The sequence below is a fragment of the Belonocnema kinseyi genome, chromosome 3, assembly GCF_010883055.1.
Source record: "Belonocnema kinseyi isolate 2016_QV_RU_SX_M_011 chromosome 3, B_treatae_v1, whole genome shotgun sequence".
In the NCBI taxonomy this organism is placed as follows: domain Eukaryota; kingdom Metazoa; phylum Arthropoda; class Insecta; order Hymenoptera; family Cynipidae; genus Belonocnema; species Belonocnema kinseyi.
Window position 1 is genome coordinate 4419911 of NC_046659.1, and position 20326 is coordinate 4440236.

General features: G+C 36.2%; 1 protein-coding gene across 2 annotated transcripts in view; it reads left to right on the forward strand.

Moving 5' to 3' along the window:
• LOC117169062 (peroxisome assembly factor 2) overlaps positions 1-20326 on the forward strand; it is a 191200-nt gene that overhangs the window by 116761 nt on the left and 54113 nt on the right. The window lies entirely within an intron of this gene.

Here is a 20326-nt window from a genome sequence, read left to right on the forward strand (position 1 = left end):
AAATTTTCGATCCCTAGTGTTTAATGAATCTTCATGTTTCGGTACTCGCAAAGTCTGCAAGGCACCAAATTTTGTCAGTGTCTGTGTCTGATAAATTAAGAAATTTCCATAAAAATTTGTACTAGATATCAAATATATTTCGAAACAATCCCAATGCGATTCTTCTATTAGACAAAAATTTAAAAGTGAGATCATTTTCAAAATTATGAAATTTTGGTTTGTAAGATATCCGTAAATTTTAATCCTGATTTGAAGAAGATTTCAAAAAGGTTTGAAAATTATGTTAATTATATTTTAAAATGTTTTAGATAATTAATAATCAACTTAATTAGCTATATTGTGATGTTTTTAAATCGCAGTGAAATGATTTTCAATATCTTTTTCGAACTTTCTAAATATTTTTGTGGAGTGGACTTAGAACTGAACTTTGAATGAACGGGATTAAAGTCTATGGCTTAATTTCTCTGTTTATTAAATTAAAAATAAAACAAATTTTATTTTTTATTAACACTGTATTGAAAAACATATCTGCTTCTCATATTTCATTCCATTTTGTTTACATCGTTTTATTCTTTAGACAGAACCGTCCAGAAGTGCCTTGAAAACCGTGTTTAAAAACAAATTAAAAACAATTTCAGTTCCAATTTATAACTGGCTTATCAGGCGTTTAAATCACAACTTTCGATTTGAGTTCATGGAAGCTTCTAATGTGCCCCCTAAGGGTTTAAATTTTTCTTGTACCTTCTTCCCTATTCCCTTGTACACACCCCACACAACTACTTGGTGGTGGGAGGGGAACCTACAGTTTAAGACTTGATGTATGTCACACTTATCAAATAAATTAATTTTAGTGGTTCCTTTTCAAAATTTTCTATACAATGTGCTTCAAAGATATATTTAAAAGATATGTGAAACGTATACATTTAATATGTTAATGCTAATAATAATTTAATCCATAAAATGTGTCACTCTTTTTTGTAGAAAAGTAAAAATCGCGCAAATGTCTTGCTTAAGTTTTGATGAAGCATTTATAATTAACGTTTTTAAGCACTGGATAATAAAGTAATACTCCTACGATCCATTTATTCAGAAAAAGCTCGTCAATTTTACTGTCATGGACATAGTTTAGAGTGGATGTAGCTGAATTTTAACCATATTTCTTCAATAATCTTTGTATTATTGAAGGATTTAAATTGGCTTACGAGAAATACTGATTTTATTCGAGGTTGAAATCGCAGAAAAATTTTAATAAACATTCTGTATAGTAGCTTACACATTACAAAATACTTTTATCTACTTTTCGAAGAATGTTCTTATTATAACTCATTCCAAAAGTGTTCGAACACTAAGAAAGTATTATCTCGGCACTTCTTAAATATAATTCAGGTATAACCAACATATTATTTAGCACTTTTTTCTCGAAATATACGTAAAAATCTGTGGTTAACGTAGTTAATGCGTATTTCGCGGACTGTTATGTGGTAACGTTTAAGCTGTAACCACCTCTCGCGACCGTGAGATAGGTGGTTATAGTTAGTGAAGGTCTCAATACGATGGTCAAGGAAAAGTGTTGTGCATCCTGAGGATACGGAGCACCCCAAGGACGACTGCCTTCTGCATTTTACCTGCAGGTATCTCGGTATTTCAATCACATGAACAAGAACTGTCATGGCTATCGGTTGCGGACTTTTCAATTTTCTTCTCTTCAATTTTCTATGTTTACATAAGTTGTAAAGTTTTTAATTACATTAAAATTTCCTTGAGTGAAAATGATGGTGGCTTGTTCTATAGTCGATTGTACTTTTGTTTATACAAAAAGGTAACGATAGTCGTTTCTACAGAACTATGGGTGCGTGTTTGGAGTTTAATATAGTGATATCCAGAAGTGGGCCTGAAGTTCTAGCGTGTGTGACGTGTGGCAATCTGGTTCGTTTGGCCTGCGCTAATTTCGAAATTTCCAAAAAAATGTTGGAATAACTTGCAAAAGGGCTAAGTGGATTATGTTTTCAAGATATGTTCCCGTTTCCCACTAGTCCCACCTCTGCGGTGGTGACTGGCAATTTAAGTCTGAAACCTGGCACCACAACTCTTCAAGATGTCGATGGTACAGGTAATCTACTTCTCACCCTCACCTATATCGCTGTCTCGGAAAATGCGCGCAATTTACCAACTAGTCTTGCTGAACTCTTGCGCAAAATTTTATTCGACGTTCAATACGAAACGCGTATGCTTTCATGTGAGATTTTGGCAAAATTTCGTGAATTTGAAAACCAACAAAAAGAGTTTAATGATTAATTAAATCTACCCCGTCAGGCATAACAAATGAACTTATAAATAACACCAGGTGTTTCGAATCACTGGAATCTGGCTCCAAAGTACAAAAGGATGACATCGTACTGGTAAAGAAAGAACCTAAGGACCTAAAATCCCAAGTAGTCACTATCAAGCATGTGCTGAATGTCGAGGAGCAAGCGGCATTACATACTACGCTACAATTTCATGTTCTCCTCATAGTCACTATAGAATCTGTCGCTGAGGCTCTTGATGTTAATCCTTGTAAGGATGACGTTGTCAACATATACAGAATCAATAAAGCACCTTAATTGTTTAATTCTTCCACCCCTCCGATCATCGTAGCTAAATTCGGCAGACAAGATATACAGTACGAGAAGAAAAGTTAAGAGACTTTTCTACTTTAAATATGGGACGGACTGAAAACGAGAGATGTTTTATTTACCTTCCAGATGCATGAACCCTGCTCAATGGGAAGATTTATGCTTTTACTCTCGGTATTCGTAGGACAAAAAAAATCAAATACTTGTAGTTTTATGGCGGAAAAATGTTTTGCGGTAAGGAGAATAGCTTGCCTAGGATACACCTGTCAAACATCCAATCTGTTAGAGAACTACAATAAAAACTACTCTCTTAGTCCACTATGTACTTGTTTATTTCTAGCAGAACATTAGCACTATTCTATTTTCCATGCTTCTTCTACAGAAGTAATTATATTTAATATGTATACAAACATGCTCGCCATTCTGGATACTGTGCCTTCTGAATTTAAATATTAACAATCTTTTATTTTTGACTGGGATACTTCAACCTTGCACAATATCTGGAAATTGTCCTTTTTTGTGCATTTTTTATATATCATAAGCTTTATAAAACTTATTGCTTCTTTAATTTGTACTTTTTTATGGCTGCACTTTATCTATGACTCTCAAAATGGAAATCTTAAATATTTGTCACGCGAACGCTCAATTTTTAACTGCCTATTCAAACAGAATTTAAACATCACTTTATGTCCCGTTCCTATCATATTATAGCCTTGTCCGAGATTTGGCTTACACCAAACATTCCCTTGAGGAAAGTAGCACTTACCGTAATACACGTAAGGGCAGCTTAAGGGGAGAACAGGTATGCGTGAGTCCTCCTGCCAATTACCCTATTGATTAACACCTTTTTTGTCAAGTTATCGTCGCCTCAGGACAGCATTTTAGTGGTTGTTATTTAAAAACCTCCTAATTCCTTTTACTGCAAGGTAGTTGAGAATAACATTTTTGACCTTATACCTAATTAAAATAAGGTTATACTTACTGGTTATCTAGACGCAAATCTCAATGCTACCTACAGTGTAACTAACTATTTAATATCAGTGGCGTTCTCTGCTGGATTATCTATAGTTTCAAATAATACTACTCACCACATTGATCATTCTAGTTCATGGATTGACTTGATGATTGTTGACGATCTAGAAAAGATGATTTCTTCTACTCAACACTTAATTTCATTCCGCTCAAGCCACGACCTTAAATGCATTCAATACCAGTTTTCTTTTAATTTCTCCTCCAGTATAACTTTTCTGCCTGTACACAATCTCACAAATACAAATAAAATCGAATTTCTTGAGCACCTTTCTGCTAATGACTGGAAAGAATTTTTACTGAAAAGGATATAAATAGAAAGGTGATTTGTCTATCCAAATTTATATCTTCAACATTCGACAAATTTGCGCCTCTTAGTATCACTGAAGCAAGTAAGAAATCCACTCCTTGGATCACTTCTTGCATCAAAAATTTGATGAAGGAAAGATATAAAAAACGTAGATTAAGTAATATATCTTTTTGGTTACTTATTTTAAAATAGGTATTTAACGAGAGTAAATAAATAAGTTAAAATACACATAATTAGATTTGAGCTATTAATAGTAGGATATATAAATAAAAGTTTGTCATAAGAACAACCGCGGGATTTCGCCGGGATCGAGTGCTTATTTGAAAAAATGCACCCACTTACAGCGAAATTGCGGTAAAATTCCAGCCATAACTAAGTCTCACGATCGTGAGATAGGTAGTTGCAACAATCCGTCAAAACCCTGGTGCACCCTGAGGTCACGGAGCGACCCAAGGACGATCGTCTTCTGCATTTTGCCGGCCAGTGTCTTAGCATCTTGCTAACACGCAGTGATGCTTTTCAGGCTATACACCAGTTAAAGCTTGGTAACTCCAAGATCATTGCTGACATGGACGATTAGCTTAACAGAATATTCCGAGTATGGCTGTTGCAACTCTCTTATAAGATCTCTACCTTTCTTTCTTTTCTTTCTCCTTATCAATGATGTTTTTGTGTGTTGGTGCCTAAAATTCGATATCTTACATGGTTCATTTGTTGAAGTCAAGGAAAACTATGTTAGGCCTCGAGTGCGCAACAGAAACGATTTTCAAGAATAATTAGTTCTAGTATATGCGGCACTTCTAATTCTCAAAAATTGACTCGATTTCCTTAGGAGCGTTTAGCGGAGCGGTATTAAGGTTAATGCCGTAAGTGACAAAGATGGTAATAAACCACTCTTAGTTTCGCATTATGCCTTTGGATGTAGGTCGTTCCCGCATGAGTTGAACAACTAGATAGTATCTGCCTGAGATGCTCGGTGTATGCATGAAACGTTCTGCAGCTATTATCAGGAATATTTTAGCTTAAAATGTGGCGATGGTATGCAAAAGTGGAAATATACCCGTCTTAACATAACAAAACGAAACCCTGTGTGCCCGACTTCAATCTGGATGATTTAAGGAAAGCAAACGTTAGCTCACACGAAATCGAATGATCCTCCACATTTATGTGAAAGATATCGTGCATCCTCTTGTTGAGGAGCTGTTCACGGAAGTTTTTCTTCTATGCTTTCTTAATCCGGTTTTTAAGGAGTGAGGACTCGAGATAGATCAGATTTGATGCATTTTGCTTACCCATTATATTGAAGTCAAGGCTAAGTGTTTCCGCAGCTTCCTCCGCCGTTTTGCACAGAAACGCTCCTTTGCGCACCTTCACGTGCTTCCTGACCATTTTAAGAAGAGGGCCCCGTCCGTTTGCGACTATATGAGCTAAACCGAGAATAATCTTGTTGTGAAAAAATTCAAGATATAGTATTCCGCGACCACAATAACGGCGTCATATGTAAAGTTGCGGAACAGAACCTTTAGGCTTTCCAAAAGAAAGCTGACAAGTATATGGGAGGTTGAATCGAAAGCTTTACGGTCATTAATCCAGGCCAGCAATAGGCCGCGCTGGTAGAATGCTGCGTCTTTGCAGATACTCTATCAATGAGCAGGTTCTCCCGACATCCTGCTACGCCTTTCTTTGAACCGCGTTGTTCGTACAATTCTTGCAACATAGGTCCGATAGCCCGAACAATCCTATCATTTAGGATAGCAGTGGAGACCTTATCCTGTGTGCTTAGACTAGTAATTGGCCTGTAATTCTTCGGGTCAGCTAAGTTGCCTATCTTTGCCCATCTTTATATATAAATATATATATATTAAGGTAGTCCAAAATAACTAATTTTAGAATTTTAACCATCCAATGCTATAAATTGAATCTTCATAGTAAATAAACTCTTGTGTATTTTTTCAGATTTTTAAAATAATAATTGATCGAGCGTATGGCATTCAAAATTTTGAATGATTTTAGCTAACAAAATTCACCGGAGTTTATAAACTCGTCAAATGTCAATTTGCAAGCTGATCTTTGTATATTTTTACCTGTTGTACGTTTACCGCTTTAGATAAAGGGTATAGTGATGGGCATAGTGATAAAGGGTATAAGATTAGAGGGGAAGGAGCTAAAGGAAGGAGTTGAAGAAGTACTAAAAAGGATTGATGTGAATTTCGAGATAGGTAAAGTGAGAAGTGTAGGAAGGGAAGAGCGAATAGGGGAGAGAATGATACTGGTGAAAACAAATAAATGGGAAATATGAGGGAAGTGAAGACAAAGAATAGGATGTTATATGGAAGCTCGGAGAGAATAGAGGATAATTTGACATGGGTAGAAAGAAAAATGCAGCATAAGTTAAGGAAATTGCGGACGAGGAAAGAAAAAAGGGAAAACGAACATGGGTTAAGTATGGGAGAATACATAAAGACGGAGTATGGTGGGGTTGGGATGAAGAAAGGGAACAACTAGTAAGAAATAAGGTGCAGGAAAACTAGGAAAGGAAGGAACGGGAGATAAGAAAATAAGAAATAGTAAGAAGGAAAATGAGACGAGAAACGAAAGTAGGGAAGAATGGAAGATATGTTACTGAAAGATAGCAGGATTGGAGAGAAAGGATAGAGTTTATGAGATATATGACACAATAGGATGTAGATGAAAAGGGATGGGAAAGAGTAAGGGGAAGATTACCAAGAGGTTACAAATGGCAAGTGCAAAATGAAAAGAGGAAGAATGAAAAGGGCAGAGTAATGGGAGGAATGGTAATGGGAGTAAGGAATGAATTTATAACAGGGAAAGATAAGAAAGAGGGAAAAGAACAAAAACAAGGATTAATAATAGAAGAGGCAAAGATAGGAGGAGAGGAGTGGAAGGTAGTGGGGGTTTATGTGAACGGTGATATGCAGGAGAAAGCAGAGGAGATGAAAGAAATAATTTAAGAAAATAAATAAGAGATTAGGCTGATAATAGGTAGGGATTTCAACGCGAGAACAGGAGACAGAGGAGACACGCTCAGGAGGTGAAAGGAGAACAGTAATCCATTAAGTGATAGTGGATGATGAGGTACGAGAGAAGGTTAAGAAACTAGAGGTAGGTGATTATATTGATGCGGATCACTTTCCCTGAATAGTGACATTAGAGGGACAAAAAAGCAATAGAAATATGAATTAGGGGGGAGCAAATGTAAACAGTGCAGGAAAAAAAGGAGGTCAGAAAGGAATTAAGAAAGTAGAGAAAAGAAAAAAGTAATGGGGAAGAATATATGAAAATAAGAAAGAGTATACTGAGTTGTGTAATTAAAAGAAAGAGGAAGAGAATAAAAGGATTGAGGAAGAGGCGGAGAAGGCTAGGACAGAAGAAGAGGTATGAAAGGTAGTAAATAGAGAAAGAAAAAGAGTAAACCAAGATATTGAAATGGTAGAATGTAAGAAATATTTTTTGGATTTTCTAGGAGTAGAGAGAAAAGTTAGAAAGAGAGGGAAATATGGTAGAGAAATAAATAAAGAGGAAGACATAAAAAGGGAGGAAATAGTTCAGGTTTTAGGAGTAATGAAGTATGGAAAGGCACCTGGTATAGATGAGATTCCAAATGAAGTATGGAAATATGGAGGGAATGCCAGAGTTATGAAAAGAAGGAGTAGTTATACCAATAGTGAAGAATGGCAAAGGAGAGAAGCTTAAAGATTATAAGGGTGTGACGCTGATGCCAACACTTTATAAAGTATATGTAACTGTTTTGTCGGAGAGATTGAAGATGGAAGTTAAAGAAAAGAAGATCGAGACACAGAATCAGACAGGTTTTAGAAAATGAATGGGGGGTAGAGGACAGCTTATATGTTCTGAAGTATGTAGTAAATAAGAGGATTAAAAAGGAAAAAGGTGATATTAGAGGGATTAATATAGAGAGTATCGGAAAGTTTTAGAGAGACAAAAAGCAAGGTAAAGTTAGGAGACCAAGTAGGAGATAGTTATTAACATCAGGCTTGGAAGAAGAAATCAGGAGAAAAAGTTGGGGAGGAGTTAGGATAGGGAAGAAAAAGATATATACAGTGACATACGCAGACGATATAGTGTTGATGGCAGAGGATGAACAAGGGATGGTGGACGCTTAGATTAGAAGCGTAAAAATTGTAAATAATGGTAATGTAAGAGGTAAGTAGACTAAGATGCGTTTGCGTTCTCATGCTCTCTCTCTCTCTCGCTTGCGCTCTCGCTTTTGTTCGCTCGCTCACTCGTTTGCTAATAAGTCCTAAATTGCACTATCACAGGAAATGGAGATAAGGAACTAGATATGAGACTTTATGTAAATAATTGTGAATAATTGTAAATAATTTTCTATATAGTAATACCATATTGATGCCGCCATCTTGATTTTTGTAAAGGCGCATACGTTATTTTGCAGGAAATCAACCCAGCCTCAAAATGATCCCTCATACATACTTTTCCATCGCTTCAAAGTTTGGTGGCTGTACTAATTTGGTTCATTTCCTGAAATTTCTGAGCTTTTGGCTGCCATATTGATGCCGCCATCTTGATTTTTGTAAACTTGCATACGTTATTTTGTAGGAAAGAGGTCCAGCCTCAAAATGAGACACCATACATACATTTCCATCGCTTCACAGTTTTGTGCTAGCACTAATTTGGTTCATTTCCTGAATTATGAATGAAGAAGAACTGGAATTGGTTAAAAAATTAAATTTAAAAAATCAATTTTTTTTAAATGACAAAATTTAACAAATATCATTTTTGAAATAAAAGTAATAGATATTTGGACCCTAAAATTCAAAATCAAAATTCAAACAAATTTATGTGAATTTTAATTAATACTTTTAACATCGAGTAATAGTAATCTCTTCATTATTTTATTGTTATTTAAACAATGATCATAAATTGTATTAATCTATCATATATTAAAATAATAAAAGTGTAAAAATGATAAACTATTGGGATCTGAAATACTCAAATACGCCACCTGGTGACAGAATCGGAAAGCCCTCAGCCACGAAAATCGAAGGGTAAAGTGTTTTGTTATGTGTTTGGTTGCTCTTCTACTGCTCGAAAGCATGAAACTGTTCGGTTTTTCTGAAGTGTAAATAAGCTCCTATTTAAAAAAAATTATGAAGAATCCTATAGTACATTTACAGCATTTACTGATAGTATGGATCGAGAAATAAAACAGAATAAAGTAAAAAATGCACGCAATTCTAACGGATTTTCAAACTTTTTTCACTGTAAACAAAAAACTTTAAAGAAAAAGTTATAATCATCATCAAGTATTTATTGTTTTTATTCTTCAATAATTTTTCTGCATTCCAAATGAAAATAGTTAAAGCAGGTTCTCCATATAAATATTCTTTTAGGTACACATACATCAACGTAATCTCAAATCTGAAGAAAGTTACTGCTGATAAATGACAAATATTTGTCATTTAAAGTTGATATAAATTAAATTTTTCATTGAAATTTCGATAGTAAATATTACATTTTAAATGTTTATGAGAGGAAAAAATTGAAGAATTTATTATTCAGACAACAATTCGAAGCTTGCGAACAAAATGATAATAGAAACTGAAGTTTCATTTTCCACCTCTTTTTCCCAAAACAGCAGGTGTCCTGCATATCAAATTGTTTCTCCTTCTACGAAGTTTCTACATATCGGCGTAGATTTTGTGAAATCAACAATCACATGCATTCTTTCAACCTCTCTCATTCGCTCCTCTAGCACCCTCTATTCATACATGCGCATATATGCTGCTCATACATGCTCCCATGTTTCCTCCTCTCATTCACATATTCTACACCTTCTGTTCTCTTTTTTTCTCAATACATCCGCTCCCTTACCTCGTTTCTCCATCAAAATCTTGCTATTCTGGTCCATCTTCTCTCTCCCCATCCCTTTTCTAAATAATTTGGTAGTCCTTCCTTTTTTATCATCTTATACCATTTCTTGTATTTTCATTCCTCAATCATTCGCTATCTTTCTATTAATTGTCTTTCCCTCTCCTTTTTTCTAATTCTTCATAGTCTACTCCAGTCCCGTCTTTTATTTCTCTAGCATTAAAGACCTCCCTCCTTTCTTCTTCCCATCTCGTTAATTTGATCGCCATCCCTCTCCTCTCTTCTACCGTTAAAAAACACTTTCTCGTCAACTCCCCTCTCTTTCCCTCCCTCAGCTTCGTCTCAAATTTCTATGCCCTCTTTCTTGCTCTAATACTTAACTTATCCCTTTGCGCTTCTTCTCTCGCCATATATCCTGGCGTCCTGCAGTCTGCCCTAGTGTCCTCCTTATATACCTTTCTTGTAAACTCTCAATATCTTTCCTTTCTTTTCCTTCCCATATTTCTCTGCTCCATAATTTAATACCGGTCATAACAGCGTATCAAATAACCACATTCTTCTTCTCCAATTTTGTTCTTAACCTTCTTTTTCCTACTACCCATATCTGTTTCATTACCTCTGCTGCTTTTTTATCCTTTCTCTTATATTAGCTCTATGATCTTCATTCGTTTCCAAGATATATACTAAACACTTAAACTCTTTTACTTCTTCTAACTTTATTCCCTTCCATCTCCCTGTCCATTCTTTCTTCCTTCCCCTCCTTTTCTGAACCTCATTGTCTGTCTTTTCTACATTCAAATTCAACTTTTTCCCGTCTAAGTATTTTTCTAATCATGTAATTAATCCCACCATCCCTTATTCATCCTCTGCCATCAACACTATGTCGTCTGCGTATGCCACTGTATATATCTTTTCCTTCCCTATCCTAACTGCTCCCCAACTTTTTCTCCTCATTTCTTCTTCCAAGTCTGATGTTAATAACTATCTCCTACTTGGTCTCCTAACTTTACCTTGCTTTTTGTTTCTCTAAAACTTTCCGATACTCTCTATATTAATCCCTCTAATATCACCTTTTTTCTTTTTAATCCTCTTATTTACTACATACTTCAGAACATATAAGCTGTCCTCTACCCCCCATTCATTTTCTAAAACCTGTCTGATTCGATATACTTTATAAATTGTTGGCATCAGCGTGACATCCCTATAATCTTTAAGCTTCTCTCCTTTGCCATTCTTTACTATTGGTATAACTACTCCTTCTTTTCATAACTCTGGCCTTCCCTCCATATTTCCATACTTCATTTGGAATCTCATCTATAGCAGGTGCCTTTCCATACTTCATTACTCCTAAAACCTGAACTATTTCCTCCCTTTTTATGTCTTCTCCTTCATTTATTTCTCTACCATATTTCCCTCTCTTTCTAACTTTTCTCTCTACTCCTAGCAAATCCAAGAAATATTTCTTACATTCTACCATTTCAATATCTAGGTTTATTCATTTTCTTTCTCTATTTACTACCTTTCATACCTCTTCTTCTGTCCTAGCCATCTCCGCCTCTTCCTCAATCCTTTTATTCTCTTCCTCTTTCTTTTAATTACACAACTCAGTATACTCTTTCTTATTTTCATATATTCTTCCCCATTACTTTTTCTTTTTCTCTACTTTCTTAATTCCTTTCTGACCTGTTCTCACATTGAAATCCCCACCTATTATCAGCCTAATCTCTTCTTTATTTTCTTAAATTATTTCTTCCATCTCCTCTGCTTTCTCCTGCATATCACCGTTCACATAAAACCCCACTACCTTCCACTCCTCTCCTCCTATCTTTACCTTTTCTACTATTAATCCTTGTTTTTGTTCTTTTCCCTCTTTCTTATCTTTCCCTGTTATAAATTCATTCCTTACTCCCATTACCATTCCTCCCATTGCTCTGCCCTTTTCATTCTTCCTCTTTTCATTTTGCACTTGCCATTTGTATCCTCTTGGTAATCTTCCCCTTACTCATTCCCATCCCTTTTCATCTAGCCACGTCTCCATCATTATGACTACATCCTCTTGTGTCAAATATCTTATAAACTACATCCTTTCTCTCCAATCCTGCTATCTTTCAGTAACATATCTTCCATTCTTTCCTACTTTCGTTTCTCGTCTCTTTTTTGTTCTTACTATTGCTTATTTTCTTATCTCCCGTTCATTCCTTTCCTAGTTTTCCTGCACCTCATTTCTTACTAGCTATTCCCTTTCTTTATCCCAACCCCACCATACTCCGTCTGTACGTATTCTCCCATACTTAACCCATGTTCCTTTTCCCTTTTTTCTTTCCTCGTCCGCAATTTCCTTAACTTGTACTGCATCTTTCTTTCTACCCATGTCAAATTATCCTCTATTCTCTCTGAGCTTCCATATAACATCCTATTCTTTGTCATCACTTCCCTCATATGTTCCCATTTACTTATTTTCACCAGTAACATTCTCTCCCCTATTCGCTCTTCCCTTCCTACACTTCTCACTTTACCTATCTCGACATTCACATCAATCCTTTTTAGTACTTCTTCAACTCCTTCCTTTAGCTCCTTCCCCTCGAATTTTATACCCCTTAACACTATACCCTTCACTATACCCTTTATCTAAAGCGGTAAACGTACAGCAGGCAAAAATATACAAAGATCAGCTTTTAAATTGACATTTGACGAGTTTATGAACTCCGATGAATTTTGTTAGCTAAAATCATCCAAAATTTTGTATGCCATACGCATAGTATAAGGTGTTTAAACTGATTAGGAATGGTGCACCGCGGTGCCCCGCCCATCATCGTGTAGTTGCTTATGGACTCTCTCCTCTATTTAGGGACGAATCTCTTCTTGTTTTGGTAATTATCTTATTTATGCTAAGCTTCAAAATGATCCATTTTTAAATGATCAACTCTTGACTCTATGAAGAACAATTGTTGTAATTTTTGCCTATTGTTTAGCGATGCGCTGGCTCAATTTTTTTTATCTGTCCAAATACACAAGAGTTTATCTACTATGACGATTGATAGTCTACTATTGGATGGTCAAAATTTAGAACACATTATTTTGGAGCACCGTAATAAATTTTTCTGACTGTGGTAGAGTAGGCACTCTGCTTACATGACCCCTTTTTTGCCGTAGTTCGACATGGTTTCTCAGACGTTGACGCGAAAAGTGCGATGGCCTTGGGTGTTTATCGAAACACAGAGTATCCATTGCACTGAATCTACCTTCATTGACTCCCCCAGCTCTGGAGTGTTCGGCATTTTGACCGACCTATTGTCGAGAGCCCTGCGCGTTCTATTTCTTTGAACTGACTTTACGACAACTCTGTTTGGTGTTATCATTTTTGTTCCCGCGAGAAGCTAGGGAAAGGGGTTCGCCCATCCTTGTAGAGCCCCACATGCAAGGATAAGGCTGCGTACTCTGAGTGGTCGCCCGGTATCCCAGAGTCACAGTTCTAGACACCTCACCCATGTTCCATTCAGCTTTCGGCACGGTTTTCACACCTTCGATTTGGGTTTAATTCCTTCGGGACCACCGCTAGATAATTGTTCGCAACTGCCTATTAATTTTTTAACCATATTCAGCAGAAACCCTTGGTACAGTGACCCTTTATCCGTAATCCGAGGGAGCGTTCGGTGGCTTTGTCATCGGCCCTTCGGTCTAATTCTACAGGAATAAAAACTGAAACGAATGGCTCCCGCGAGAACTGTAGTTAATTTTTTGGAGGAGTTGTGCACACAAAAAGAAGCAAAAAAGTCCCCAAAATTTAGTTGGTCAGATGCTTATTCTGGACACAACAAAGAATACAAGCTGGATGTACGTGTGAGCATGGGTGGGTACAAACTTTTGTTAATATCAGATTGTTGCAACAAATAAGAACAATGAAATATGTTTAGAAATAATCAGGTAAAAGGAAATTATAAAACATTATTTACAAAGGCAAGAAAACACAAACAATTACAACTACGAAAGGTGTGTTAGTTTAAACAATTAAACTTAATATTCACGTTGCTTCTCGACTCAGAAATGCACCCAAGGTACATGCCTTAACTTAAGAAGATGTAATAATGATTTTTTATTATAATAGAACATTTTTTAATTACATTACAATATTAGTCCATTTTAACGACAAGTGCAATATATCACACACATGCTCACATGTAAATACTCATGTAAATAACAAAGCGGCTCAAAGAAAGGCGAAGAAAGATGTCCGGAGAACATGCTCATCGATAGACGTCTCTGTAAAGATGCAGCATACTACCAGCGTGACTTAAGGATGGCCTGGATTGATTACCGGAAGGCTTTCGATTCGACCTCCCAAAGGTTCATTCACAAATGGTGAGATGCATAGAGAGATTGATGCGCATTTGGAAAACCAGATTTACTATCTTATCTGGAAAAATCGTGTGACATCTAACAAGGTCACCTTTCAGAGAGGTATCTTTCCGGGCGACACCATGAGCCCACTTCTCTTTCGCCTCACATTATTGGCACTATTTCTAACACTTCGCCATTCCCAGGGGTACATTTACGGCAAACCTGCAAATCGAAAGCACAAGGTCACCCATGTATTTTACATGGATGAATTTAAGATATATGCTAAAAATAAGGAGCAACTACATCTAGCTCTAGGGATTGTCGAATGATGCACGAAGGAAATAGGAATGGAATTTGGGTTAGACAAATGCCCCAAGGTTCATTTGAAGCGAGAAAAACCGGATGGCATCGCTGAAGATCCTGAGCTAGTCGATAGAAGCGCTATGCGATACCTTTGCGCTGGAGAGACTTATACATACCTAGGCGTGCTACGGAGCCGCATTCAGGATGTAACACCTATAAAGGATACTCTCCGATGCAGATATAAACGTTTCATCCGCAAGATTTGGTCTCCCGAAATGTCCGCGAGGGACAAATTATCTCCAACGAACATGCTTGCCGTCGCACATGTATCCTCAGTCTTCTGTTCCACGACTATACATCTTACGCCGTAAAGGTTGTCGCGGAATATTGAATCTTGAATGTCTTCACAACAGGATTATTCTGGTTACAGCTCACAGAGTTGCAAATGGCAGAAGGCGTTAGTCCTTGGATTACGCCCTGTTCTCAGGGTGCACGAAACTTTTGCCGGAGCGTCGTATTGATTCCGTTACAGACTTTAACCACCTATCTCACGGTCGTGAGACGTGATTGTGGCTGAACGCGCGGTTGTCCTTATGACAAATTTAAAAAAAAAAATATATATATATCCTACTGTTAATATCTCAAATCTAATTATGTTTATTTTAATTTATTTCTGTACTCTTGGTAAATACCCGTTTTTAATTTCAATCGCACTCGTACTTATTTTGTTTTTTCTGTCTTTTTTTCTGACAATTTAAGCTTAAATAGGCATCATTATTATATAATTAAGAATAAATAGTTTTAAAAATATTTCTTTTTATTTTATCCATTATTATAAAATGAGATAGGATAAATTTTGAATTTATATTTGAAGTAACATAATAATGAAATTGTACTTTCCTTCTCCAAAATTGGTCCCTCACTTGGCGCAGCTTGAATTGAGGCCGTCAAGGAAGGATTCATTGGGATGCCCAAAATTAAATTTTAGAAACTATTAGAGTTTGCAGGAATAGACCTTTAAGTAAATCCGGACTTCTATATCACCTCTGACACTGATACTCTGGCAATGTATCCTTTTTATTAAATTATTGTGCTTTAGGCTGCTGTGCGTGGCTCTTGCCTTAGTTCCAAGAGTCTATGCTCGTTAAATAATCTGCGAGTCAGTTACGAATCTGAAGTATCGATGAATTTGACTTTGAAAAGAACAATAAAATCCAAAGTGGACTTCAAGATGAAGATTCCCATCCTAAAATTTTGCGCATTGTTTAATTGTTAATATTGTAATTTAAATGAAGACTAGAATAATTTCCTGTCACACTCTTCCCCCTCAAACCATAACGTCAAGGTGAGAATATGACAATTGTAATCCTGAAACTTGAAAAGTAATTTATACTTATTTCGAGGTGAAGTACTTCATAGTGTCTGAACTTATCCGAAATATAAATCACAAGCTTGAAAATAACAAAACACGACAATCAATTTTATCGGTATGAAATTGACACCATATCTAAAACGATATATTCGAAATGGAATGCAGAACAATAGGAACCTTGGTGGAGTTACGACTCATAGCAGTTGATAATGTCGCTAAATTTTGCAAAAGAATGGAATCTCGACAAGCTTAATTTTATTCAATTAAAAGTAGTACAAGTTTCGACAATTGCGGGAAAATGAAAATAATTAATATAGACTGAAGATTCAATTTTAGTCGAAACTAAAATTAATATTTGACGAACTGATGTTTTGGAAAATAGAATAAAATAAGAAATCCGACAATTTCGGAGAGAAAATAAATAAACGTAACCTAACAACATAAATATTTTCGAAACTAAAATTAAACTTCGACGGGCTGTTGAATGTCATTGCGTGGACCTCTTCTTGTATTTATTAGGGACGCTGACCCTTACCTCCTCGCTGTCATCCAGTTCTGGCCTCTCACATAATTTCGTCGGAAGTTTTTTCGACGAACCGTGATATCAGAGCTTTGACTGCCCATTTCATTTTTTCATCCGAGAGCTGGATCTCACTCGGAGCCTCAGAGTTACTTGGGACTGCCCCCTTGCCCAGGTAATTTTCCCTGACGAGGAATTGCCTCAATATATTGGGGTAGTCTTCGGTGTCAGTGAACTTGGCCTTCACTCGACTTTTGCGCTCATGTTCCCTTCACCAACCAAATGTCGATGGTCAGCAAAGATTAACTGAGCTGGCCAGGTTGCGTAATTTATCCTGAGCCCGTACACCAAGCTGTGATCGCAAAGGTTGCAGTCCGGACATTCCGAATAATAAAGGGTAAGGTCCCTCGAGCAGTTCGGGCATCTTCCTAAGACCTGCTCATGCTCGATCCCATGTCTATAGATACAGTCAGCCGTATCGAATCCTTTGGCCCCACAAATTCGGAAGAATCCAGGTCGATATGGCAGACGACATTCCTTAAAGTGAAATTCCCTAGACTTGCCGTAGACGCAGCCGACGACGTCATGTTTGCCCACATACGTGACGAAGGTTTGCGACCCCTTGTCGATTTTTTTATCTCCATTTTCGGAACCAAGATTTTGGCCCTCTTCATGATTAGGTCTTGTAATAGGGCCTGACTGCAAGCGGGAAACCTCCGATTATTCGTGAATAATCGCAGTGCTTCGGAAAATTGGATGAAAATGTGACCAGGGTCTGTTCACTCGGGCTTTCGATTGTAACTTCCTTACACCCCCCCCCCCCCCCCTGCGCGGGTCAAGAGTTCTCTCGGAGTGTTTATCCCGCAGAATCTGCACCCTAACCTATCTTCTATTCTATTCTCCTAACTAACATAATTATTCGTTGCTACTAATTTCTAGTACTTTTTCTTTTCTTACATGTAATTTCCATTTATAAAATCCATTACGTTTTACGGCTTATCTCTACTTTAACTTTATCTCCTCTATTCTAAGTCCATCGATGTCTTCCTTGAATAGAACCTGAAACAAAAAAATAACAACAAAGGAAAAATAGCGTCATCTGTCATGGTAATTTATTTCATAAGTAGGGGGGGATATTTTCTTTTTAATAAAAAATTTACCTTTATAATATTCCAGTAATTTTCTCCTTTGACTTTTTACTTTACTTAATATATCTTTGTTTTTTAGTAAAACTTGTTCGTTTACTTCATACTCTACCGGTCTTCTGCGCATGTTATAATAGTTTGCTTGTTTTTCATTGACCTCGTCTAAATTATTTTCAACTTCCTCTTTAATTATTTGTAATCTTCTAAGTCTATCCGTCAATTTGTCTGTATCCTGTAATTCTACTTCTCATGTTTTTTCTATTTGTCTTTTTAATGATTGTAAGGGTTGTAGTTCCCTGTCTAAGTTAAGAAGAGCTGGCGTGTATCGAGTGTATGCATGCTATACAAGCTCTAATCATCGTTTTTATCGACCTGTTGCAACGTTCCGTTGGATTTGCTTGTGGGTAATACCATCGTGTTGTAGAGTGCCTTATTCCAAACTTTCGAGCTAACTCCCTCATTGCTTTATTTTAAAATTCTTTCCCGCTGTCTGTGTGTAAAATTCTAGAAGTTCCCCAACGAGTTATTATTCTTTTATGAAATTTGGATTCTATTGTTATTGCATTTGATTTTTTAATTGGAATTATTTCCACCTACTTCGTAAATAAATCTACAAATACTAATGAATACTGATTTCTTGCTTTTGTTATTGGCATTGGGCCCATTAAATCTGGCGCTACTATTGTGCATAGTTCTTCTATAATTCGCTTTCCCATAACACCTATTTTCTGTTGGTTAACCAGTTTTATTTTTTGACATATTTCGCATTCTCTTACATATTTAGCTGTATCCGAGTACATCCCTGGCCAAAAATAGTCTCTAGTAATTCTCGTATACGTTTTCTCGATTCCTAAATGCCCTGATTGTTTTTTGTCGTGATTTTCTTTTAGGACCTGATCTCTTAATCTTTTAGGTCTTGTTAATTTCCATGAATTTTCTCCCGGTAATAATGAACATTTAAGTGGATCCGTCCTATAAAAATATAATTGACCGTCCCTTATTCTCCAATTATTATTTTCTTTGGGTCTTTTCCTCACTTCATTTATTTTTGTACAAAACCAATCGTCAGTTTCGTCCTTTATGTCTATGTCTAGTTTTTCTATACTTCCAGCTAATATTGATGCTATATTTCTATCTGGTTCGCTTGTTCTTGATAATACATCCCGTACGATATTTTGACTAGCTTTCCTTTCCGCTTGATTTAACCCTCTGCTTGCATAAGCGACTACGTAATTATTGCTTGTTCTTGTTATGCTGACCATTCCTATGTTTACCAATTTTTAACAACTTATTTAGAGGCTCGACTACCTCTGCAAATCGTGGCATAAAACGCCTATACCTATGAATCCCAAGTATTTTACCTGTGAGCATCCGAACTCGCATTTCCCCGGACTAATTGTCAATTCGGCTTCGTTCAATGTATCTAATATTAGGTTTAAATAGTGTACTTGTTCTTAGAATGTCTGTGTTACTATTAAAATATGGTCTAAATATGCAAAAACCTTAGGTTTTAGATCTGGGGAGATAATCTTATATATCAGGCGTTGGAATGTTGCAGGTGCCTTAGTTAGGCCAAAAGACATACGATTAAACTGGAACCTTCCTTTACCTGGGATTGTAAATGCTGTCCAAAATTCGTTCATTAGCGGAATTGAATACCACTCTTTCTTAGTGATGCTGTTTACTTTTCTGAAGTCTAAACAAAACCTATATGCTCCATCTCGTTTCTTTATCATAACTACTGGATTAGACCCTGAACGAGGCGGTTCAATTATTTCCTCTTCTAACAACCTGTCTACTACTGTGTCCATTTCTTCCCTAATTTTTGGACTCACATAATAATATCGCTGTTTAATCGGACTATGATTTTGAGCATCTATCCTAGGTTTTGTAAAATTTCTTGGTTTTAATTCTTTTGTTGTTTCTGGTATTTTGTTCCTTAATAATGTTTCTAGCTTTTTCTGTTGGCTTTTAGTTAATTCTATTATCCCTTCGCATTCTTCTGACGTAAATATTTCGTTTTTTGTTTCTTTCGGTTTTCTTTCTTTAAGATTATTTAGTAATATCGCTCTGTTTTTAAAGTTATACCAATTTCTTCTGTTCTTTAATTTTATTATTTCGTTTTCTTTCTGATCTTTCCCCTTATTTTCTTCCCTATTCATTGTTTTGTTATAAAATGTATGTGATTCAATCAATATTACTTTATCCTCATCTTTCTTTTTTAACTATTCTTTCTCCTGACTAGCTTGTGGGTAGAACATTTTACATTTTTTGTCGTCACTTTTTGGATTAAAATCCAGGGATGGGGTTAATCTTCGATTCGGGGTTTTTTCTAGGGAGGGTTATTTTTTATTGTGGAAGTTTTAGTTTTCCTGGATAGGGTTATTTTTGTTATTTTGCGATTTTAGGGAAATGTTGTTTCTTAATTCCTTTTTACTCATTTTATTTTCTAAATTTCCCGTTTTTAAACTAACCTTTGATCCAAATTTAATTAGCCATGATTGCAATTTCTTATCTGATTTAATATCTTTACCTTTATTTGTTTCTTCCCATTCTGGGGTCTGGTTGCTAACATTTTTTACTAATCCCAATTCTGTTTTAGTAAATGGTTTTAGAAGAGCTCTGGGATGAGCCTCCATTGAATATAAAATGTGTGGTTTTGTCGAGAGCCACAACATTCCCGTTTCAAAATTCATTCCGTTACTAAGGTTTTTTAAAATATCATTTCCTATAATTTCTACCGAATTTAATTTTGGGAACAATCTAGAAACAATTGTTTTCCCTTCTTGCCCTGTTCTAAGGGGAGTTTCTGTTTGTCCTAAT